Source organism: Aethalodelphis obliquidens, unplaced genomic scaffold (genome assembly GCF_003676395.1).
Source record: "Aethalodelphis obliquidens isolate GAN/ISIS:26980383/991018 unplaced genomic scaffold, ASM367639v1 scaffold55, whole genome shotgun sequence".
Taxonomy (NCBI): domain Eukaryota; kingdom Metazoa; phylum Chordata; class Mammalia; order Artiodactyla; family Delphinidae; genus Aethalodelphis; species Aethalodelphis obliquidens.
The window spans coordinates 4,087,756-4,113,941 of record NW_020837999.1 but is presented as its reverse complement, the minus strand read 5'-3'; the positions used below and the strand labels follow the sequence as shown (position 1 = coordinate 4,113,941).

General features: G+C 41.6%; 1 protein-coding gene and 1 pseudogene across 3 annotated transcripts in view; both read right to left on the bottom strand.

The window, feature by feature from the left end:
• The window catches only part of ASTN1 (astrotactin 1), a 332,481-nt gene that overhangs the window by 232,857 nt on the left and 73,438 nt on the right, over positions 1 to 26,186 (bottom strand). The window lies entirely within an intron of this gene.
• LOC113609301 (casein kinase I pseudogene) lies at positions 13,023 to 18,850 on the bottom strand (annotated as a pseudogene).

Sequence of the window (26,186 nt, the reverse complement as noted above, 5' to 3'; positions counted from 1 at the left end):
AAAAAAAAAAAAAAAAAAAAAAAAAATCATCCACTGGGCTTTCCCTGTATAAATTGTGATGAGGCATTAGGTTTCTAACCCCTGGAATAAAATAGTTTCCTCCTGCAAAGGCCCATTATATATCAGGAAGACAACAGAAGAGTTCTTTCTCCCATGTTTTTTGTGGAGCTCTTCCCCAAATCCTCAATTGTCAACATGGTCTCCTAAGTGGACCACTGTCAGCGATCACCACCTGCGGTCAGGCTATCAAGATTATAAATGAAATACAGAACTGTAAGGGAGTCTTGGTCCCACCTGGACCAAACCTCTGCAGGAAGCTCTTCTACATCCCAGGTATCCAGACAAATAAGGGCCTGGAGGTTTCTAGGGATATACGTTCTACATCCTCCAAATCCTCTCCACAGCATACTTATCCTACCTTACTAAGATGTTTTTCTTCTTTTGTCAGCGTCAATCCCCCTGTTGCTGTCACTTAAACCTGTTCCTTTCATCTCTGTCTTCTGTGGAGATGGAAAGTAGCTGTAGGTTGGAGCCTTGTAATGGTATCTGCAGATACGTGACCACTGCCTCTGAAGTACCATATGCCTCTGACTGCAAAGCACAGCACTTCTCCAGTTCCCCATCACAACAGGGAGTGAAGTTCTCCCAGTCATACTTCTGAAGCCATCAGGGAGTGAATGGTTGGAGGCGTCACCATTTTCACTCAGGAAGAAAGAAAGGCAAATGACCACCAAGGACAAGAGAACCAGCTAATTTTGCTCTACCACAATTCCAGGCCCTGCATGTCTCCCACTAAAAGCAGAGGCTGCTATGGAAGCTCTTATGTACAGTTTATGTACCTTCCCAATCACAAAGGTGCCAGAGAGTATGTCCCTCCCCAAATAAAAATCTCAAGAGTGGGTACATTCTGAGCCCAAGACCTGTTTTCATAACTCAAACCTATTATCCCCATCCCAGTCCATCTGCAGGAGAGGTGAACTCCATTAATTTTCCCGTCCTTTACTTCAGAACTCTTCCTATCTTCACTTTTCCTTTCATATCCCTTCCAGCCTAGAAGGAAAGCTATTCTTTTTCTTCTCAAAGTTCAACCCCTCCCCCTGGGCCCTCAACTTCTCCCTCACTTGCTACCTCTAAAGATTTTGTTCTACTCTCCTGTCCCTTTTACCTGCAATCTACCTTCCCAGTATTTCTTCCTCCTTCATCTAAAATAATGGTAAAAGTCATCCTCACCTCCATCTCCTCCAGAAGAAGAATAGCTTCTGATCTTGATTTTGACTTTTCTTATGGATTATTTGTCCTTTCATTAATTGCTTAACCCTTCGAAAATTAAGCCTATGAATTTATTTTCTCTACTCATTCTCTCTTTTACTCCTTAACCCATCAACATCCAGTTTTTCCCCAAGTGATATAAGGTGTGAGCAGAAGAGCACAAGCATAAGATTCTATGAACTTCTACCTGGGCCAAGAACCTCTTGAGTACATGGCTTGGTCACAGCAAGTGATGGCTGAATGAAAAAAGGCATGAACACAGGAAAGGGATGGGACAGCAGAGGGTAAGCAAAAGGAATGATTTTCATTGAATGACTGGTACTAATCCATGCCACGCACTGTGTTTAGTGTTAGAAATACTTGTCTTATGTGATCAGAGATAACTTTGGTTCTTAATTCAGTTCTGCTTTTAACCATCCACATGATATTGAACAAGTCAATGACCTTTTTCTGGAGCCTAGTTTCTTATCTACAAAACAAAGTGATTGGACCAAAGGATTTCTCATGCTCCCTGACACCTAAAAGATATGAAAGAAAAGCATTTGGTTGTATATGTTGGAGAACTTAGAGATGAAATAGTCCCGAGTTTCTAAGGCTTTCTTTTTTTCTCTCCCTCCCTCCATCCCTCTTTCCTTCCCTTCCTTTCATTTTTTAAAAATCTGATATGGAACCTTGTATCATATTTTTCTTCCTGTTTACCAAGCTTATTTGTTGAGTAATAATTTATTTTTTTCTCTTTTTATTCAAAGACGTAGATAACTGGGGTCATATGGCCCCGTTGCAAGAGCATAGGTTTTGAAAACAGGCAGTATGAATTTGAATCGTGCTTTGCCACTTACTAGCCCTATGATCCTGGACAGGCTACTTAACTGGTATTAGCCTTAGATTCCTCACCTATAAAATGCCGCTAAGGCAGTAAAGGGCACCTGCAAAATCCCTGCTTCCGAGGATTTTTACGAGAGGTGGTAGAGATAAAAAGCCTGGTTCACAGAATCGTTGGCACAGGAGGCATGGAATGAGTTTCCCTGGTTTTCTCTTTATCTTTTTCTTCAATAGCAAGGGCAAAGTTTCTATCAGGTTCTTAACAAAGACTGCAAATACAAATACCTTGTAGGTACCCTTTACTCTCTCACTGGCTTCTAGGTGGGCTGGTGTCTTTCACAGGAAATGACTGACCTACTGGAATTCCCTCATTAAATGATGAAGTAACAGAGTTTGGTCACCTGCCCAAGTTCATGGCAATGTCAAAATCAGCAACCAGGTTGTTTCACTCTCCATGTGGTTCTTATTCAAGGTCCTCACGATGCTCCTTAGGGGCGGGGGAGGGGGGGTTCTCCACAGCTGATTTTGTGTTCCTCAGAAATGGAATATTTTTTCACCCAATAATGATCTGACAAAAGACTTTTCTGTTATTACTGAGGTTGTCAGATGTCCTGGTCTTGCATAATAGCAGAGAAACCCTCCCCTTCCTCCACATACATCTTCTCCTGGTGTTTTTCTTTCCTCCTTCTTGTCTCTCTAGTGGTATCTTCTCTGTAGTATCATGGATCATTCAACCAACCTCTTTCTCCACCTTTAGCTTTCTTTTCATGTCAACTAGTTTTAAACATAAATATAAATTTCAAGAAGGGAAAAAGCCTTAACCTTAAATACATTTATGGTGGAAAAAGAATTATTGCAAAAATGTTCCTCTTAGCATTTAACTTGCAGACACTGGAATCCATCTAGATGCTCAGCATGAGAAAAGGGATGGATAAATGATGGTATGGACATATGATGAAATACTATGTAATACCAAATACAATTAACCATCATATGTTTCAAAGAACATTTAATGATGTGGCAAATCACTTACAATATAAGGTCAAATAATGTTTTTAAACTCTTTTTAAATTGTGTAAAATATGAGCTCAGTTTTCCAAAAAGAATTTTATATGAATAGAAAGTTGGCAAAACATGTAACTAATGTTTACAGTTCGTCCCTGGAGAGTGGGGGTATGGGAGATTCTAAATTTCTTCTTCATATGTTCTGTGTGTTTCTTCTCATCTTTAGTATGATTGATAGTTTTTAATGAAAAGAAAATAATAGCTTTTATTTTGACACCAGAGATCATTAGGTATCTTCTATGGCACCTAATATGAATACTCTGGGTGTTTGGTTTGTAAAACTGCCAAAGCGATTTGCATGGGCACAGACTATTATAGCCAGAGAGAACTAGAAAATAGCATCTATTCTCAAAATGTTTTCAACAGCATAACTCTTTCTTCAAAAGAAACCTTTAAAGAGACGCTTACTATGTCAACAGAGATAAAAGAAGAATGGTTCTCATCCCAGCAGGGATAATGGGCTCAGAGTCCCATCATTTCCATCTTCCCACCCTCCTGATGGCAGCTGAAGCCTGTTAGTGAAAATCCCTAGGACTCTGGGAGACACCATTTGTAAAGATCCTGATTTGGTACAACCTCTCTGTGCTGCAAGTGAAGAATCAGGCACCGAGAGGGGCAGTGACTTGCATGAAGTCATCAGGGTTCCCGACCAGGACAAAACAGAAAACACCAATTTTCAGACTCCTAAGCTGGTTGCATGAGAGACTTGCCCAGAAGAGAAAAGCATCTTTCAGGGATGTTCTTGAGGTGCAAGAGTAAAGAAACAGGACCTGGGATGCTGACCGTGAGGAGTCAGCCACCCTCAGCAGTGCGCTCAGCAGGTCGTATGTGGAATTCTGCCCATTCAGCAGGAGACTGAATGGTATTTATTATTTGGAGGTGAGCATGGCCTCTTTTTCAACCTTCAGACCCTGTGAATCTCCTCTGATCCCCACCTCCATCCTCAGGCTGCCTAGGCTTACAAGAAATACTGCTAAATCCTTTCCCCTCGTTGCAATGAATCAATGTCTCTGTGGTCTGCAGTCCTCAACCGTGTTTCAAACAGAGCCAGCTTTTGGATGGAAGCATAAAACCCCAAATCTTGCTGGAGCTGTTCAGAGAGCCCAAGATGCTGGTGGGAGCGGGGGAGTGTTAATCCCCACTTTCGAGGCCAGCTTCTACTCTGGTAATTACATTTTGCTTCAAAAAAGTGTCCCTGCCGCTGCTGGTAGATACAGTCTTCATTTTCACCTCTCCAAGCAAAGCTGGGAGATAAGGTCTCTCTGAAGGTGGCTTGCTGACCCTGGAGGTGGCTTTGTTCAGGGCACGGCTGCATTTCAGCACTGGCCGAGCTGGGCTGTCAGTCCTGGGGTTTGCTGAGCTGTTTGCAAAGAGCTTTGCTTAAAGAAGTTATATATCTGTAAGGTATTATTATCACCTCATCTTTTTCAATCTTCAACTCCAGTCATAGTGATGAGGAACCAACCTCATGTGCCTCAGAGTTTCAGTTTAGTACAAGCCTAAAGGCTTGGGTTTTGAAAAGATATCTGAACCCCTCAGATGTGACAGAATTGAACTGGAAATCTGCTTAAGCACCTAAAGAGAATGGAAGGCTTCCTACTGCTACCCACAGAGATGCTGGCCTGCCTCTGCTTCTGCCACCACCGAGAAGCCAAGACAAACTTCCACTGCCAGAGTTGAATAATATTCACTCCTAAGTGTCCAGCCATCTCATAAGGGGCAAAACAGAGGCAGTTTTCTTGAGCTTGGGAATCAGGCCGATAAGCCAAAGACATAGAGAAGTTGGAACAGCTGTGACATTCGCCACATGCCTGATTAGCCACTTCACTGAATGCAGCTAGTGTCACCATCGGTAAAATCAAAAAGGCAGACGGGACGTTCACAAGGGAAAAATACATGTGTTTGGGAGTTAACAACAAACTAAGAGGTGCTACTTTAATTTTTCTGAAAAATCCTACACTCGGTTGATATTACCTATTTGAAAAATTATTTTAAACATTTCTCGCTTAAAATGTAGCATGCTCATTCTAAGACGTCAAACAACTGAGAAGCTTTTGAAGCGAAACTTCTGCCCGTCTGCCTTGCAATCCCACTCCCGGAAGTAACTAACGTTAAAGTTCAGAATATATCTTTGCACACCATTCTCCAAGCTCACGTAACTATATACAAGCACATGTGGAGTATTTCTTCCCTCCCGCCTTCTTCCTTCTCTTCCTCCTTCCTTCCTTCCTCAACAAAACAGGGTAATCAACACATCAAAATTCTTCCATTAAGGTTTAGAAACCAGCAATACTTGTTGCATATGAACTGCTTTGTCTGGCCCAGAGTCAGAACTGGCCAAATTACTGCATGTTGTCTCTTCTCTCTCCCCCCACCACACACCCCTCCCGTCTACGGGAGGGATAATGGGCAGTGAGCCAGCAAGAGAGGATGGTGATTTTTCTTGGTTTACGGGACCAGCACAGCCAGTCCTTCTCAAAAGCAGAGGAGGTTACCCAGGAGCCCCTGCCTAATCTCATCAATGCGGAGGCATGGAGCTCCCAGATCTCTGTACTTTGTTTGATGTCAAGAGTCTTCATGCTCAGAAACAGAGACACAGATGTAGAGAACAAACGTATGGACACCAAGGGGGGAATGTGGCGGGGGGGTGGGGTGGTGGTGGGATGAATTGGGAGATTGGGATTGACATGTATACACTGATGTGTATAAAATGGATGACTAATAAGAACCTGCTGTATAAAAAAATAAAATAAAATAAAATTCAAAAAAAGAAAAAGAGTCTTCCTGCTCAGTGGGGAAGCTCACACCACCTGGGGGTCCTTGACGGCTCTATGAGCGTTTCTGGATTGCTTCTGAATGGGACCAGATTTGACCCTTCCAATAACAAAAGCTCCTATGGAGGGCAGTTAAAGCCATTTGTATAATTTAGTTAATGTATTAATTAATCTTTGTTCCATAGCTATGCCTGGAAGGAGAGAGACAGATTCAGAGAAAGAGGCACCAGAGGGACACTATACGCTGAAAATATTTGAGGCAAATAAGATCAATGAATACAAGTACTCCTCAATTTCCAGAGTCCAGTTCATAGAACGGTAGAAGCCTTACCTGATACCCCACAGGATACATATACCCACCCACACCACCCTCTCTCACACACACTCATAACTCACACAGAGACACATGCAGAAAGAGTTGTATCTTTATTCTCACTCGCCCTCCCTGCACCACCCAGCCCAAGCCCGGCTCTCCACCTGCATATCACACTCTCCCCAGTACTGGCTGAGGTTCTTCTACAACCCTACAAACTGCATCAAAACTGACCCTTAGCAAAGACCTTGCAATCAGACACTGAAATAGAAATTAGAACTCACTGAAAACAGTCACCTTTCCCAGGGTGCTATCAGTCAGTGGCTGAGTGAAGCTCTTATTTTGTTTAATAAAAATAGGGCATCCTCTTCACTTCTGACACCAAAAGCACTCTTGGCCCACGTATTAGTTTAGCCCTGCTCACATGAGCATAAATGTACACACTTGCGAAACACACCACACACACACACACACTCCTCAATCACCACCATCATCACTGCAATACAAACAACACAATTCAATACAATATAATACAATACAACACATGGTGTTGGTATTCTTATAATTCCTTCTAGACTGTGAGCTTCCTAAAGGACAAAGATTCATGAGACAGTCTTATGTTTGCAGTCCCTTGGTAGAATGTCTAATAGATAAACCAGCAGGGTGGCTTGACAGATAATTAGCATCATGATGAAATCTTAAAACTAGAAGAGATTACAAAAGTCATCTAGATCCTATATCCATTTAAATGGTCATCCAGCTTGTGCCAACAAAGCTCAACCAACCCTCCACCTTTGAATAAAGACCACCCATCCACAGGGAGCTCAGTTGAAATGCTCTCTACTTTGAGTCAAAACATCTCCTTCTCTGAAGCCTCAACCCATCAATCCCTTGTATTCATTAGTCTTTTCCCACATCTACATGAAAGACCTTCATATATTTGAAGTCTGCTCCCATGGTTCCCAGATCTTTTTCTGATGAAGCATAATAGTTCATTCAATTGTTCCTTATCCTTTCAACATGTCTTGGGACGCCTTTACCATCCTTTTTACATGCCTTTGTTTTCAAGAGTGGGTGGAGAGAGGGGCTAAATTCAAATGTTAATAAGGAGGATGTGGGTAAAATACATGTATGAGTCTGGCCCTGCTTGTGGTAATGAAGGAGTGATAGGGCTGGTGGTAAGAGGCCCATCTTACCAAAATGCCTTCAAATGAGAACACAGACTTCGTGAAAGCCAAATATAGTATGTATTTGGGCTAGATTCACCCACTGAACTAGATATTTCCTGAATCACAACGACCAGAACTGACCTCAAAAGTCTGGGTGTCATTTGACCAGCTCAAAAAAAAAAATGATGTTAATATCCCACTGGAGTAACTATACTTCTGTTAATGCTGCAAACATTACATTAACCTTTTAGGATGTGACATTCTGCTGACTCACAACAGGCTCTCTGTGAACTAAAGCCTGGAATTATTTTATAGGGCTGTTATTGTTTTTCTTAAATGCAGTTTTAAGACTCTATGTTTATTCCTTCTAAATTTTGCCTTTTCAGATTCAGCCCATCTTTCCAATCTGTCAAGATTCTTCTGAGTATAGACTTTGCCATTTTTGCCATCCAATGCAAATATTCCCCTTGCTAGTTTCATGTAACCTATAATTATGATAAGCATTTTTATTGATATAATTCACATACCATAAAATCCACCCTTTTATATTGTACAATCTAGTGATTTTTAATATTTGCAAAGTTATACAACCATCGCTACTACCTAATTCCAGAAAATTTTCATCAGCCTAAAAAGAAACTCTATTCCCATTAGCAGTCCCCATCCCTCCTCCCTCTGTCCTCTGGCAATCATGAATTTCTGTCTCTATGTAGTTGCCTGTTATGGACATCTCATAGAAATGGATTCATATAATATATGGTCTTTTGTGTGTGGCTTCCTTCACTTAGAATCATGTTTTTTAAGATGCATCCATGTTGTAGCATTTATCAGTACTTTATTTCTACGGCCAAATACTAGTATATTGTATGGATTCAGCACACTTTGTCTATTCATTCTTCAGTTAACATACACTTGAATTGTTTCCATTTTTGAATGCTATAAATAATGCTGCTATGAACATTCATGTGGAAGTTTTTTGTGGACAGATGTTTTCAATTCTCTTGAGTATATACGTAAAAGTGGAATGGCTGGGTCATATGGTAACTCTATGTTTAGCTCTTTTGAAGAAATGCCAAATCATTTTCCACAACAGCTGAACAATTTTACATTCCCACCAGCAGTGTATGAGGGTTCTGACTTCTCCACATCCTTGTCAACACTTATTATTGTTTGGTTTTGATTATATCTATCCTAGGGCTATGAAGTGGTATTTCACTGTGGTTTTTATTTGTAGCTCCCTAAAGACTAATGCTAATGAGCATTAGCCCATTTCATGGGCTTTCTGACCACGTGGATATCTTTGGAGAATGTCTATTCAAATGTTAGCCCAATTTTTAGTTGGATCTTTAGTCTTTTTATTATTGAGTTGTAGGAGTTCTTTTTATATTTTAGATACATGATTTTTTAAAGTATTTTGGATATTTTATCAGATACATGATTTGCAAATATTTACTCTTACTCTGTGGGTTGTATTTTCAATTTCCTGATGTCGTTCTTTGAAACACAAAAGTTTCAAATTTTGATGAAGCCCAATTTATCTAATTTTTTCCTTTGTTGCTTGTGCTTTCAGTGCCACAGTTAAGATGCATTGCCTAATCTAAGAGCACAAAGACTTACACTTATTTTCTTCTAAGGCTTTTACAGTCTTAGCTCTTACATTTATATATTAAATCCACTTTGAGTTATTTTTTGCATATGGTGTGAGGTAAGGGTTCAACATCATTCTTTTGCATGGATACGCAGTTGTGTAGTTGTACCAGCACCACTTTCCTCATTGAATTGTCTTGGCACCCTTGTCAAAAATGAATTGCCTACAAATATAAGGGTTTATTTCTGTACTCTCAATTCCATTCCATTTTTATATGTCTAGCCTTATGCCAGTAGTGCACTGTCTTTATTACTGTGGCTTCGTAGGACACACGTTTCTGAATGTTACAGAAATCAATTACAGAAATGTTGAACAAGACGGGTCTAAGGAAAGAGCCCTGCGGCACTAGAATATAAGTTCCATGAAGGCAGGAGCTTTGTCTCCTTTGGTCACTAGTACATTCTCAGTACCTAGAAAAGGGTCTGACACATGGTAAAGCTCTTACTATCTGTTGACACTGAATGAGTGACTGAATAAAAAATATGATTAGAATCCACTATCAAATTACAACCACATATGAATCTGCTTACTTGGAGCAGGATTCTGCCTTCTCCTTCCATCAAGTCTGGAAAGCCCATGTGGAAGACCCTGCCAAGTATTTTGCTGAAGTCTAAAGGGCACTTATTTTAACACTCAGTGTCAGAATACCGTATATGACATCCATCAACTTAGAGTTACCAGAAGAACAGTGACTTAGACCATTCCGGGCACAGGCAGGACACCGCCTGATGACATAAGGAAACCCTCTCTTACCTATTCCTTTAAAACAGTTATTACCAAATCAGAAGAATTGCAAAATCCTACGGCAACCACATTCATATCATTTAATAACCCCTGTCTGGTAAGTTAATACTCTGAGATGTCCCATTTGCCCTTTTCGGAAGAGCAAGCCCAGGAAGCAACAATGAAAAACAAGCAAAAAAAGACCCTGCACACACCCGCAACACTAGCTCTGCCAGAGCTCTCCCTGCTTCTGAATGGGACCTAGATGATTGAAGGATGACAGCGTGGGGAGATTTCATCAAAAAATGAAAGAAACATCAACAAAGAAAAGGAGAGATTTCAACTTTTCCCATAGATTAACGACTAACAGTTTTATTTTTTAAAGTTCAATTTTTTTCTTAATTGTATGTGAAAGCTGACTTTTCAAGCTGTGTGTTTGTATATAGGGCTGTTAGGTCTCTGAATTTCATTGAAGGTTTATATTCTGGGGTTTATGTTTTGGGTACAGATCTGCATACAAATACTGATACTGACATCAGCTCCCAAGAGAGCCTGCCTTGTAGAAATATCCTTGCCTGAAATTTCACGAACTTTCAGGCTCCAGCCTTATGTACTAATGCTGCCTCCTTGCTGAAAAAAAATCATCACAATTTTCAGTTGAGATCACTACACAAATTACCTCACTTAATCTTCTCAGTTGAAATAGATATTGTTCTCTGCTATACAGATGAGAACAGCAAGGCTGAGAGAAGTTAAGAAAATTTCAATTCATAATCAGAGGAGCCAAGACTCAAACCCAGGTCAGTCTGACACCAAACTGCATGTCCTCAGCCACTGTATATCCTGCCTCTCAAATGAATATAATGCACTATAAATGCACACAGGTGGTTTTAAATGAAGACAGGCTGCCTGAGCACATGATTGTCTTCTGAGTAAAATCCAACTGCCCTTCTTCCTCTAGATCCTTGCCCTGGACTTTGCCAATTCAAATGTCCATAATCTCAAGCCCACTGCCTTCTCTTTTTATTTTATTTTATTTATTTATTTTTTTATTTTTTTTTTTTTTTGCAGTATGTGAGCCTCTCACTGTTGTGGCCTCTCCCGCTGCGCAGCACAGGCTCCAGACGCGCAGGCCCAGCGGCCATGGCTCACGGGCCTAGCCGCTCTGCAGCATATGGGATCTTCCTGGACCGGGACATGAACCCGTGTCCCCTGCATCGGCAGGCGGACTCTCAACCACTGTGCCACCAGGGAAGCCCCTGAGTTGATTTTTAACATAAGGGTCCAACTTCATTCTTCTGTACGTGGATATCCAGGTTTCCCAACACCATTTATTAAAGAAATTATTCTTTCCCTATTGTGTAGTCTTGGCAATCTTGTTAAAGATAATTTGACAGTGTGTGCTTGGATCTAGTTCTAGACTCTCTATTCTGTTCCATTGGTCTATATGTCTGCCATTGTGCCAATATCATACTGTTTTGATTAGCACAGCTTCGTATTGTTTCGAAGTCTAAATGGAAACACATCCCTGTGCATGGATTGAAAGACTCAATATTGTTAAAATGTCCATACTATCTAAAGTGATCTACAGATTCAATCCAATGCCTATGAAAAATTCCAATGGCATATTTTGCAGAAATAGGAAAAAAATCCTAAAATTCATGTGGAATCACAAGGATCCTGATAGCCAAAATGATCTTGTGAAATAAGAACAAAGATCAATAAGTGTTTTTACTCTTGCTGCTTCTTGCAGATCAACCCACTAACAAGACCACAGCAGTAATTTTTGCACGTCTATGACACACTCTCTCTTTGAACACTAGCTTTGAGAGAAAACTTGGATGTCATTCAGATGCACGAATCCCAGATACCCAAAGCCTGCTTAAGCACCTCAAGTCCAATATAGCTAACTTCTACAAGTAAACCCAGTTTAGAACAACTCATGCAGAGATCTTAACAGTTTCCTCACTCGTCCCCAGTCTTGACAAAACTCCTATAATTTTTGCTCATCAGTATCAGTTCTCCAATCATCACCACCACTGAGAAAATGCCGTGATATTTTCCAAGAAAAGTCCCATAACTATTTTTTTTTCCCAACTGCCAAACACCTCCACCTTATTTCATACAGAAATGTCTCCACATAGGTTCACCCGTAACAACTGCAGCTCCCATGAACACAGTCTTTGGGGTTAGAACATGGTTTAAATCCTAATCTCATCATCTATCAGCTGTGTGTCTCTACACAACTCATTTAATAAACCTAAGCCTCAATTTCCTCACCTGAAACTGGCTCTAGTAATGATACCTCTATCAAAGATTTGTCATAAAGATGAAATAATACAGCGCCTGGCACTTAGCAAAGCCTGCATGATAATCATTATTATTATTAATATTATTTTGGTTTCATTTTCCTTTAAAAAAAAGCCCCTAAATTCTGTGGCCTCCAGGAAGCATCAGAGAAACGAAGTGCCATTTCTGTACACTTTGTAAGGCAAGACCTAGATGCACACGCCGCAGGGAACGCCCCCAGTTGCTCTAACCGCGCAGCACTCCGGCCTCCGGGAGACCACGCTGACCGCTCGGACCGGGCCCACTGTGGGTCTGGGACTGGCTTTAAGACGCTTATCTCCCACTGCTCGGTCGGCAGCGGCGAGCCAACACAAGAAAACCAGGCACACCTGGCACCACCCAAGGGGCCCAGTGGTGGCCGCCCAGAGGTCTGGGCCCTGGGGCAGCGGCTGGAGTAGGTGCGCAGGAACTCCCCGCCGGCCACACCTGCCGGCCCAGGCTTTGGAGCAGCATTTCGGCTGGCGGCCGCCCTCACCCAGCCTTCCCCTTTGGCCTGGGGAGGCCCAGGGCGGGCTCACCTCTGGCAGCAACGTCCCACAGCGACCCCAGGAGAAAACGGCCTCCGGATAGAGGGAGAGAAGCTGCACTTTATGGCACTAACGGGGCCGGCGGCTGCACTACTTACTCAGCAGACACGGGCGGAGATGCAAGGCAGAGCGGCCGCTGGAGTTTTCTTTTCTCCTTGTTCTAAATAGCTAATGCTCTTGGAAGGGCGGACTAGACACAGGTGTAAGGAATCTCATCCAAAGTCTCATGTAAAGTAAGTGATCCCACGTGGGGAGGGCAGCTCTGCCGGCCTGGCAGTCTGCGTCCGGCTGCGGCCACATGGCCATGGCCAAGCTGGCCCCGAGGGGCTGCAGCGGGAAGATTCAGGGACCACCGCTCCAGGGTCACTTGCGTGGCTCCAGCGATTTTCTCTTTCTCCTCTGAAGGAAACAGCAGCACTTGGTGTCGTCAGCCACCTCCACGTCTGCAGGGACTGTGATGGGGACACCGAAGTGACCAGCGGTGGTGTCGTCGGCATTCAGCTCCCCGTGGATGGAGTTCAGTGCCTGGTTTTTGCTGTGTAGCAAGGCTTTGTCCCGAGCCTGAGGCTGCGAGGGCAGGCTGGTGTGGACCGTGCCATAGGCGTGGGCCGGGCCTTCCTGGCCCAGTCGGACTGGTAACCAAACACAAAGCGGCTGCGGTCAGAGGTAGTGAAGAACTTGTGCAGGTAGTCAGAGTTCAGCTTCTCAAAAAAGTCCAGGCACCGCCCGTAGCACTGGTACGTGGCCATCTCCGGGAACCTCTCGGGGAGGCTCTCGGTGGGCGTGGCCCGCTTGGCGTCCCGGATCTTCCGCTGGCGCTCCTTGAGCGCGTGGGCCTTGAGCCTCTGCCCGCGCAGGCTGTCGCACAGGAAGCACGTAGCCCAGCGCCTCCAGGTTATCACAACGGCTCTGGTCCTTGCCCAGGTGTGTTGAGGCTTATGTAGCACGTCGTGCTTGCAGTACGGGATGTGCTTCTTGGTCTCGGGGTTGATGGACTCCTTGGCTAGGCCGGAGTCAGTCGATGATTGTGGATGGCGTGCCCGGCAGCCCAGCCAGGAAGTTCTCGGGCTTCACGTCCCGGTAGGTGAGGCCCTTGGTGTGCATGTACTTCATGCGCCTGACCAGCTGGATTGCGATCCTGAGCACCGTTTTGAACGTCAACTTCTGGTTGCAGGAGTGGAACAGGTCCTCCAGGCCAGACCCGAGCAGCTCCAGCTCCGTGGCGTTGTAGTACTTCCCTCACAGGCCGAAGTAGTAGACCTGGCGCATGCCCTCTGCGGCGCTGAGCTGCGCTTAGAAGCTGTACTCCAGGTGCAGCTGCTGCGCCTGGGACTTGATGGGCTCCAATTGATATAGTTAAGTATTCATTTGTATAAAGATTCTTTTCTAGCCGGAGCTCCCCAAAGTTGCTAACTGGCTGTCTACTCTCCCCAAATCTCTTAAATGACCCTGTCTGTGATTTAGGTTCCAAGAGGTCATGAAGTGAACCGAGATCACCTATTAATGTTAAATGAGCCTGTAAGTGAATGTTGGGCAGCAAATCAAAACCACTCTTAGCAGCTACTCTGAGGAAGTTCCTCTCTTAAAGGACCAGCCGCCCTTTCATAAAAGACCACTTTTTTCTATGAATAATATATATAATAGTAGGGAAGAAAACGTTTCCATTAAGCAATATCAATTCTCAACACACTGGATATAATCTCTTATGCCTCCATAATTAAAAATTAAACACAAAGTATTATGTTAAAAAACTCCAAAGCTGATTTTTATGTACTCTTTTTCTCCAAAAACATCATTCTTACCAGCCTTTCAATATAATTATATTCCAGGGCAAAACATGCAGGTAAAAAAGAATAAATCAATATATATATAATCTTCCTTTAAAGTCCTAGCTTAGATTTTATGATGTGTACAGGCTGTTAAAAAAAAAAAATCAGGTCTGAAATTTTCCACAATGAACATATATAGTATATTCCATTATTTTGTTATTTTAAAAGGGAAAATCATGCAAAATATCTGATCTGTTGTATTTTTAGACACAAGAGACTTTCATTGACTGTGCAGGTTTTCATTGACTGTGTGAGTTTCTGTTAACCTATTTCTAGATCTTAAGTCCCTGACAAATAGCTGTTGCTTAATGTATATTTTTCTAAATAAATAAATACTAATATTAAATAAAAACTAAGAAGATATTTGAGGTTGGGACAGTTCAATGTTTTGCCAATATTATTGCCCAGTGGATTTTCCCCTCCTCTGCTCCACTTCCCTCTTTACTAAATAAAGAAAGAGCAATTTCAAGGAAACTATAACTGGGAAGTAGAAGGATTCTTACTGTTGTCCTTAATTCACTTAGGACAAGCATTCTCATCTTATTTATTTAAGAAAGTCCATGTGAAAGTCATTGAACTCAGAAAAGCATGGGCATCTATCTTCTTAAGCTATGAAAGTAAAAATAATGATAATAATATATTTAATTACAAGAAAAAATTTGGTTGTATGCATTTCAATCAACCCAAATTGATTAAAATTCGAATCACAGGATTTCTAAAGCTGGAAAGATTCTTACATGTCTTGGAATCTAACCCTTCCTTTTTAAAATTGTGGAAGCTGAGGTAGAAGAAGTTAAGTGATTGTCCCAAAGATACAGAACTAGTAAATGGCAGACAGTCTTGTTCCCAGGTACCTAATTCCAATTTCAACACATGTTCCATTTCACTTCACTCTACTATAAACCCCTTAGTGTTTTACAGACTGATAATAAAAATTAGTTAATAAAGATGATGATGATAATGAAATTTCACTGTGCTGGAAACAGGGAAATGAGGTCAGTTAGCTGGCATTTGGTGATGCTTTTGTTAAGGCAGAACATCTATTATTTTCCATCTCCCTCTGCATTTAAAACAAATCTATGTACTTTGCTTTAAAAAAGCCTTAGGCAACTAAGTATTATTCATTAAAACATTTAAGACAACTGACAGCTCCTACTAATACACTTCCAGAACTGAACAAGCAGGATAAAGATAACTTAGCAACTGCATACACATAGAATTTTTCTACTGATACCCTAATCCCCTGCTGGCCAATTTTTTTAAAGTGGGCTTTTATTGTACCATAAAAATGAACAAGCTGAAGCTTTCACATCCGGAGAAAGGTTGGTACCTGTATGGAAAATGTTTTGCCTTCAGGAGTCCAGGATGAGAGAAGACCATTATTACTCCTACGTAAGGACAACTAATATGCAATAGAACTGGGTATTGAAATTCCATTTATGAGTAGCACATAAAGTACAGCTTTAGCAAGATGATTCCATTTCTAAGTATAAGATTATTACTGATGCAAGGTTGGTCTTGTTACCACTAATATGACTTTGTCTTTTAAAAACCAAAAACCCAGCTTTGGAGAACTATTTGACAGTAGCTATGAAAGCTAGGCACTTGCATCCACTACACACCGGAAATTCCACTCATCGGTATATACCTGACTAAAATGCATTTCTATATGAGTCAAAAGACATGCACAAGAATGTTCATAGCAGCCCTATTCAAAATAGCCCCAAACTGGAAGCTACTCAAATGGCCATCAAAAATAGGATGGATAAACACATTGTGATATAATCACACAATGGAATACCACTTTGCAGTGATAGTGGGTAAACTACAGCTACTCTCAGTAACACGAAACAGATTTTTACAAAAACATATTGTAGAATAAAAGAAGCCACCTACGGGAAAAGTTTGCACTGTATGATTCTGTTATATAAAATTTAAAAGTGATCCTATTAATCTATGGTGTTACAAATCCACTTAATGCTTCCCCTTGGCGGGGGTGGTGGTGACTGAAAGGGGCACAAGGAGGATTTGGGGGAGGGTGCTAACTCTGTTTGCTTTCGTGATCAGGGTCCTGGTTATACAGGGTCGCTATCTTTGTTTAAATGCATTGACCTATACGCTTATGATTTGTAAGTTCATATGAGTTTATGTATATGTCATTTAAAAAGTCTGAAACCCTAAACATTTTCCTATAAAAACATGATAGGGTGAGAGTGACACATTAGTAGAAGCGATGTGCCATCAGTAAGATAAAGAATGACTGCACCGGGCTTCCCTGGTGGCGCAGTGGTTGAGAGTCCGCCTGCCGATGCAGGGGATGCGGGTTCGTGCCCCGGTCCGGGAAGATCCCACATGCCGCAGAGCGGCTGGGCCCGTGAGCCATGGCCGCTGAGCCTGTGCGTCCGCAGTACTTATTATGAGCCAATACAGTGTTAGGCATTTATATAATCTTCACAATAGCTTTCAAAGGCAGGTACTATTGATCTCATTTTACAGAGAAGGAAACAGACTCTGAGAGAGGATGAAGCCTATGCAAGTTATGCTGCTACTAAATAAGGGAAGAGAGATTCAAATTTGGGACCACTGACTCCTCAGGCTGTTTTCATATAGCACAGTTTCTGTAGAGGTCAATACCCCTTTGAGAAAATGTCTGCATTGCCTAGAGAAAAGAACCAAAGGGTTCTTTTCAACTCTGCTTTAAGTCTATCCTAACACCAGGGAGTATTCCAAGTGCAAGAAAAAACACAACCACCCTTTTGCCTGAAAAACAGTCTTAAATAGCAGGGGTAGTGAAGGTATAAGTTTTTAATAATTGTCATCACTGGGTTAAAACACTTTCTCAGTCAAGCCCAATATTCTTTCAGAAATGATGGTATCCAAGGTGTGGGTACCTTCCAAAAGGCAGGCCTCAAAAGTTTAGGTATCCACGTTCAATGTGTCTAACTTCCTTTAGACTCAAGAAAAAATCACTCCTAGCACTACAGAACGGGCCAACATCCAAAGAGGAAGAAACCAATGGTGCCACCCCAAAAGACTTCAGAAAAACCATAAACCAGCTGTGTTGCTTTGAGGTATCAACTCCAACTAGGAGCAGGCGTCCCCTGCAAGCTATTCCCTGACCATCACGGCTGATGCTATGACCCAGAATAAACATCTGACTCTCCCTACCTCAGCTTCTCCACACTGCAACAGGATGATAAGAACTCCTACCTGTCCTCAAAGGTGTTAAAAGAACCAGCTTATATCTGCAGAGAGAAGCACTGTTTGGGTGCTGAGTGACCTCCAATACAGGGAGCCTTGAACAATGCAGATTGGTGTCGGTCTTGGACAGATCACACATGTTCTCACCTCCCAACAGAGAAGGTTTGAGAGTGACCCCCTAGCTCATAATGAGACACAAAAGCAAATGGATGATGCGGAGATATATGTGGGGACTAAATGAAGAAATCAGAAGAAAAATCGGAGTGAAATTGGCCAGGCTAAAAGTGACCTACAGTAGCCCTGCCCTTGCATACAAAATCACAGGATGGACATTGGTCCTCTGCAAGCTCTCTGGCAGGGTTGGCCGGACTGGGCACTGGGAGAGTTGACTGAACCCACACCAGAGACAGCAGCCACAGAGACTCAATTAAAACTGATCTAACGTGAGAACAGAGAAGAGGATACACTGAGCTACAGGGATGGAGCAGCAGGTACTCAATGGGTATGCAAGAGTAGTAAAGCAATAGATAAATCAGACTTAATAGCTGGCTCCTGATCAGGTGACTCTCCTCCAGGGCTTCCACCTGGTGGCAAGCACAGGTGAATGCTAAGAACAAGCTCCCAGGCTCTGAGTTAGGTCATTTTACATGTTTATCACACAGTCCTCTCACCAGCCCCTGAAAAGTGGGTATTATCATTTTTCAAGAAATGAGGGTCAAAGTGACAAAGTAACTTGCGTTAAGACAGTGCCGCCATCACTAAAATATAGGTCTGGCTGAGACAGGAGTCCTTGCTCATTAAACTGGGTCCTCCATCTCTCATCACAGTTATTCACTGTGTATACTAGCTCGGAGCAGATCCCCAGACTGACTCAGTAGGAAATCCAAACTATGGTACCTGGCTTTGTAGTTAAAGGGTATGGCCTGTAGTACAGTAACTGATCCAATAAGCATTTGAAGAGGCCCTGCTATGGGCCAGGCTTGTGCTAGATGAGAATAATGCAGAAAAAAGAAGACCCACTCCTTCACCTTGGCAACATCCATTGGCATCCAACAAGCATGGTGCAGCAGCCATTCTAGGCAAGTTCTCCAGCACAGACTTCAGCCACAGTTGGTGAGATGCGTAAGCAATCACAGAGGTTATGGCCCCCTTGAAAGCCATTCTCAAGGAGGCCCTCAGCAAACAGAGGATATTCTTTCATCTGAGTTTTGACAGTTCTTTATTAGTCTCCTGAGGATTATGGCTAAAAACTGCTGCATGTTCTTTTACTTTTAATTACAGTCCTATAGAAGGTTTGATTTTATTTAAAAAAAAAAACAAACTAGTAAAATTACTGCAGAAGAAAAAAAGTTCTTAATAATTTATTCATAATGCTGTTAAGACAAAGTCATGTTTTATTGGGCTCTGCGTGTTTATGTTGTGTTGCAGAAGTCAATAAGAGGGAGCTTTAGTAATATATAATATCTATGAATATTCTCCATGTATGTTCACCAAACAATGTCTCAGCATCAATAAAGGATTTCAATAATTAAAAGGTATGATTTTCCCCAGTTTAACTACTTCCTACTAAAAGGGTGCCACAGACGCTTATACTGACAGCCTCTCATTCCCAGCAAAAGCAACTGCACTTTATGAGGAGAGAGTGGAATGAATGTTAGTCCAGGAAGGGGCTCTTGTCTCCATGCTGACACTAACTGCACATGACCTTGAGGTCTAGGTATTCTGTACGATGAAAAGATTTAGATGAGGCAATGCCCGCGTCTTCCCCAGCTTTCCAACTGTGAAATAGCACTCCCCTGGGCCTTATCTTTATCCCTTCTTGATCACCACTACCTTTTGTCAGGGGTCATTTTGACATGAGTTTCTTCTTTCCCAAATGCGCATTGCTCTTCGACGACTTAGCCTGGCTCACAGAGTTAATAGGCAGAATGGAGGCCCACTGGCTATGGAGACAAGCGGTGGTTCCCTCTCCAACTTGCTGTTTGCCCTTGATCAGGAAGTCACTTAGGAATCCCAGGCCCATCATTTCCTCACTGATGGGGGATTATGTGACAAGATTTAGCTACCATGAAGGAGTGAGAGAGGATTAAATAATATGCTTGTATGGGACTTAGCCAATACTTGATGTTACACTGGATACTTGGTAAATAATTACCTTTTGAGTCTCACAGAACTCACCTGAAATACCTTCCTGATTCAAGGACTAAATAGTTCCATAACAGGGTTTAGTTCCTTTTCATTCCCTAAAAGAACTGTGCCACAAACTGAGAGCCTTGATATACCACTGCAAGCATGGATTTCCTTTGCCTCAGCTCCCGAGAATCACTAAAGAATCATGATCACTGTGTTTTACATTCTCAAATCATTTTCCCCATATTCTTTATAGATAGACGCTTATTATGCCGTAAACATAAAGGGAAAATATCCAGTGGGTATTTTGACACTGTTAACACTCCCTCTCGGGGAGACCTTCAAGATGGCAGAGTAAAATGTGGAGATCACCTTCCTCCCCACAAATACATCAGAAATGCATCTACACGTGGAACAACTCCTACAGAACACCTACCGAACGCTGGCAGAAGACCTCAGACTTCTCAAAAGGCAAGAAACTCCCCACGTGCCTGGGTAGGGCAAAAGAAAAAAGAAAAAACAGAGACAAAAGAATAGGAACACGACCTGCACCTCTGGGAGGGAGCTGTGAAGGAGGAAAAGCTTCCACACACTAGGAAGCCCCTTCACTGGCGGAGACCAGGGTGGGGGGAAGTTTCAGAGCCCCGGAGGAGAGCGCAGCAACAGGGGTGCCGAGGGCAAAGCGGAGAGATTCCCGTACAGAGGATCAGTGCCGACCAGCACTCACCAGCACGAGAGGCTTGTCTGCTCCCCCGCCGGGGCGGGCGGGGGCTGGGAGCTGAGGCTCCGGCTTCGTAGGTTAGACCCCAGGGACTGGGGTTGGCTACGTAAACAGAGCCTAAAGTGGGCTAGTGCGCCACAGCTAGCCAGGAAGGAGTGCAGGAAAGACTCTGGACCTGCCTAAGAGGCAAGAGACCATTGTTTTGGGGTGTGCAAGGAGAGGGGATTCAGAGCACCGCCTAAATGAGCTCAAGGTGGGCGCTAGTTGCAGCTATCAGGCAGACCGCGGAGACGGGCATGAAACGCTAAGGCTGCTGCTGCAGCCACCAAGAAGCCTGTGTGCGAGCACAGGTCACTATCCACACCTCCCCTCCCAGGAGCCTGTGCAGCCGCCACTGCCAGGGTTCCGTGATCCAGGGACAACTTCCCCGGGAGAACACACGGGGCGCCTCAGGCTGCTGCAATGTCACGCCAGCCTCTGCCGCCGCAGGCTCGCCCCACACTCCGTACCCCTCCCTCCCCGCGGCCTGAGTGAGCCAGAGCCCACAAGTCAGCTGCTCCTTTAACCCCGTCCTCTCTGGGCAGGGAACAGATGCCCCAGGCAACCTACACGCAGAGGCGGGTCTAAATCCAAAGCTGAACCCCAGGAGCTGTGCAAACAAAGAAGAGAAAGGGAAATCTCTCCGTGCTGCATCAGGAGCAACGGATTAATTCTCCACAATCAACTTGATGTACCCTGCATCTGTATAATACCTGAGTAGACAACAAATCATCCCAAAATTGAGGTGGTGGACGTTGGGAGCAACTGTAAACTTGGGGGTGCTTTCTGCATCGAATTTTTTTTCTTTTATGTTTATCTTAGTTTAGTATTTAGAGTTTATAATCACTGGTAGATTCGTTTATTGATTTTCTTGCTTTCTTTTTTTATATATATATAGCTTTTTTTTTTCCTTTTTCTCTTTTTCTGAGTGTGTATGTGTATGCTTTGTTGTGTTATTTTGTCTGTATAGCTTTGCTTTTACCATTTGTCCTAGGGTTCTAGAACATTTTTTTTATTTTTATTATTTTTTCTTTTTTTTCTTTTTTTTTCTTTTTTTTCTTTTTTTTTCTTTGTTTTTTAGTATAGTTTTTAGCGCTTGTTATCATTGCTGGATTTGTTCTTTGGTTTGGTTGCTCTTTCTTTTTTTTAATTACTTTTTAATTTTTTTAATTTTTAACAATTATTAAAATTTTTTTATTTTAATAACTTTCTTTTATTTTTTTCTCTCTTTCTTTCTTTTTTTCTCCCTTTTATTCTAAGCCGTGCGGCAGACAGCGTCTTGGTGATCCGGCCGGGTGTCAGGCCTGTGCCTCTGAGGTGGGAGAGCCAAGTGCAGGACACTGGTACACCAAAGACCTCCCGGCTCCACGTAATATCAGTGAAAGCTCTCCCAGAGATCACCATCTCAACACTAAGACCCAGCTCCACTCTATGACCAGCAAGCTACAGTGCTGGACACCCTATGCCAAACAGCTAGCAAGACAGGACACAACCCCACCCATTAGCAGAGAGGCTGCCTAAAATGATAATAAGATCACAGACACCCCCAAACACACCACTGGATGTGGTCCTGCCCACCAAAAAGACAAGATCCAGCCTCATCCACCAGAACACAGGCATCAGTCCCCTCCACCAGGAAGCCTACACAACCGACTGAACCAAACTTAGCCACGGACACCATAAACAACGGGAACTACGAACCTACAGCCTGTGAAAAGGAGACCCCTAACACAGTAAGTTAAGCAAAATGAGAAGACAGAGAAACACAGCAGAGGAAGGAGCAAGGTAAAAACCCACCAGACCTAACAAATGAAGAGACAATAGGCAGTCTACCTGACAAAGAATTCAGAGTAATGATAGTAAAGATGATCCAAAATCTTGAAAATAGAATGTAAAAAGTACAAGAAACATTTAACAAGGACCTAGAAGAACTAAAGAGCAAACAAACAATTATGAACAACACAATAAATGAAATTAAAAATTCTCTAAGAAGGGATCAATAGCAGAATAACTGAGGCAGAAGAACAGATAAGTGACGTGGAAGATAAAATAGTGGAAATAACTACAGCAGAGCAGAATTAAAAAAAAGAATGAAAAGAATTGAGGACAGTCTTAGAGAACTCTGGGAAAACATTAAACACACCAACATTTGAATTATAGGAGTCCCAGAAGGAGAAGAGAAAAAGAAAGGGAATGAGAAAATATTTGAAGAGATTGTAGTTGAAAATATCCCTAATATGGGAAAGGAAATAGTCAATGAAATCCAGGACGCACAGAGAGTCCCATACAGAATAAATCCAAGGAGAAAAATGCCAACATACAGGTTAATTAAACTATCAAAAATTAAATACAAAGAAAAATTATTAAAGGCAGCAAGGGAAAAACAACAAATAACATACAAAGGAATCCCCATAAGGTTAACAGCTGATCCTTCAGCAGAAACTCTGCAAGCCACAAGGGAGTGGCAGGACATATTTAAAGTGATGAAAGGGAAAAACCTAAAACCAAGATGACTCTCCCCAGCAAGGATCTCATTCCGATTCGATGGAGAAATTAAAACCTTTAGAGACAAGCAAAACTTAAGAGAATTCAGCACCACCAAACCAGCTTTACAACAAATGCTAAAGGAACTTCTCTAGGCAGGAACACAAGAAAAGGAAAAGACCTACAATAACAAACCAAAAACAATTAAGAAAATGGTAATAGGAACATACATATTAATAATTACCTTAAATGTAAATGGATTAAATGCTCTAACCAAGAGACATAGACTGGCTGAATGGATACAAAAACAAGACCTGTATATATGCTGTCTACAAGAGACCAACTTCAGACCTAGGGACACATACAGACTGAAAGTGAGGGGATGGATAAAGATATTCCATGCAAATCAAAAGAAAGCTGAAGTAGCAAATCTCATATCAGACAAAACAAACTTTAAAACAAAGAGTATTCCAAGAGACAAAGAAGGACACTACATAATGATCAAGGGATCAATCCAAGAAGAATATATAACAACTGTAAATATTCATGCACCCAACATAGGAGCACCTCAATACATAAGGCAAATGCTAACAGCCATAAAAGGGGAAATCGACAGTAACACAATAATAGTAGGGGACTTTAACACCTCACTTTCACCAATGGACAGATCATCCAAAATGAAAATAAATAAGGAAACACAAGCTTTAAATGCCACATTAAACAAGATGGACTTAATTGATAATTATAGGACATTCCATCCAAAAACAACAGAATACACTTTCTTCTCAAGTGCTCATAGAACATTCTCCAGGAGAGATCATAACTTGGGTCACAAATCAAGCCTTGGTAAATTTAAGAAAATTGATATTGTATCAAGTATCTTTTCTGACCACAACACTATGAGACTAGATATCAATTACAGGACAAAATCTGTAAAAACTACAAACACATGGAGGCTAAACAATACACTACTAAATAACCAAGAGATCATTGAAGAAATCAAAGAGGAAATCAAAACGTACCTACAAACAGATGACAATGAATACACGACAACCCAAAACCTATGGGATGCAGCAAAATCAGTTCTAAGAGGTAAGTTTATAGCAATACAATCCTACCTCAAGAAACAAGAAGCATCTGAAATAAACAACATAACCTTACACCTAAAGCAATTAAAGAAGAACAAAAAAACCCCAAAGTTAGCAGAAGGAAAGAAATCATAAGATCAGATCAGAAATAAATGAAAATAGAAATGATGACAACAGTAGCAAAGATCAATAAAACTAAAAGCTGGTTCTTTGAGAAGGTAAAAAAAATTGATAAACCATTAGCTAGACTCATCAAGAAAAAACGGGAGAAGACTCAAATCAATAGAATTAGAAATGAAAAAGAAGTCACAACAGACACTGCAGAAATACAAAGGATCATGAGAGATTACTACAAGCAACTATATGCCAATAAAATGCACAACCTGGAAAAAATGGACAAATTCTTAGAAAAGCACAACCTCCCAAGACTGAACCAGGAAGAAATACAAAATATAAACAGACCAATCACAAGACTGAAATTGAGACTCTGATTAAAAATCTTCCAACAAACAAAAGCCCAGGACCAGATGGCTTCACAGGCGAATTCTATCAAACATTCAGAGAAGAGCTAACACCTATCCTTCACAAAATCTTCCAAAATATAGCAGAGGGAGAAACATTCCCAAACTCATTCTATGAGGCCATCATCACCCTGATATCAAAACCAGACAAAGATGTCACAGAAAAAGAAAACTACAGGCCAGTATCACTGATGAACATAGGTGCAAAAATCCTCAACAAACTACTAGCAAACAGAATCCAACAGCACATTAAAAGGATCATACACCATGATCAAGTGGGGTTTATCCCTGAAATTCAAGGATTCTTCAATATATGCAAATCAATCAACGTGATACACCATATTGACCAACTGAAGGAGAAAAACCATATGATTATCTCAATAGATGCAGAAAAAGCTTTCGACAAAATTCAACATCCACTGATGATAAAAACCCTCCAGAAAGTAGGCATAGAGGGAACTTGACCTCAACATAATAAAGGCCATATATGAAAAAACCCTCAGCCAACATCATTCTCAATGGTGAAAAACTGAAACCATTTCCACTAAGATCAGGAACAATACAATATTGTCCACTCTCACCACTATTATTCAACATAGTTTTGGAAGTTTGAGCCACAGCAATCAGAGAAGAAAAAGAAATAAAAGGAATCCAAATCGGAAAAGAAGAAGTAAAGCTGTTACTGTTTGTAGATGACGTGATACTATACATAGAGAATCCTAAAGATGCTACCAGAAAACTACAAGAGATAATCAATGAATTTGGTAAAGTAGCAGGATACAAAATTAATGCACAGAAATCTCTGGCATTCTTATACACTAATGATGAAAAATATGAAAGTGAAATTAAGAAAACACTCCCATTTACCACTGCAACAAAAAGAATAAAATATCTAGGAATAAACCTACCTAAGGAGACAAAAGACCTGTATGTAGAAAATTATAAGACACTGATGAAAGAAATTAAAGATGATAAAAATAGATGGAGAGATATACCATGTTCTCGGATTGGAAGAATCAACATTGTGAAAATGACTCTACCACCCAAAGCAATCTACAGATTCAATGCAATCCCTATCAAACTACCACTGGCATTTTTCACAGAACTAGAACAAAAAATTTCACAATTTGTATGGAAACACAAAAGACCCCAAATAGCCAAAGCAATCTTGAGAACAAAAAATGGAGCTGGAGGAATCAGTATGACTTCAGACTATACTACAAAGCTACAGTAATCAAGACAGTATGGTATTGGCACAAAAACAGAAATATAGATCAATGGAACAGGATAGAAAGCCCAGAGATAAACCCACGCACATATGGTCACCTTATCTTTGATAAAGGCGGCAAGAATATACAGTGGAGAAAAGACAGCCTCTTTAATAAGTGGTGCTGGGAAAACTGGACAGGTACGTGTAAAAGTGTGAAATTAGAACACTCCCTAACACCATACACAAAAATAAACTCAAAATGGATCAAATACCTAAATGTAAGGCCAGACACTATCGAACTCTT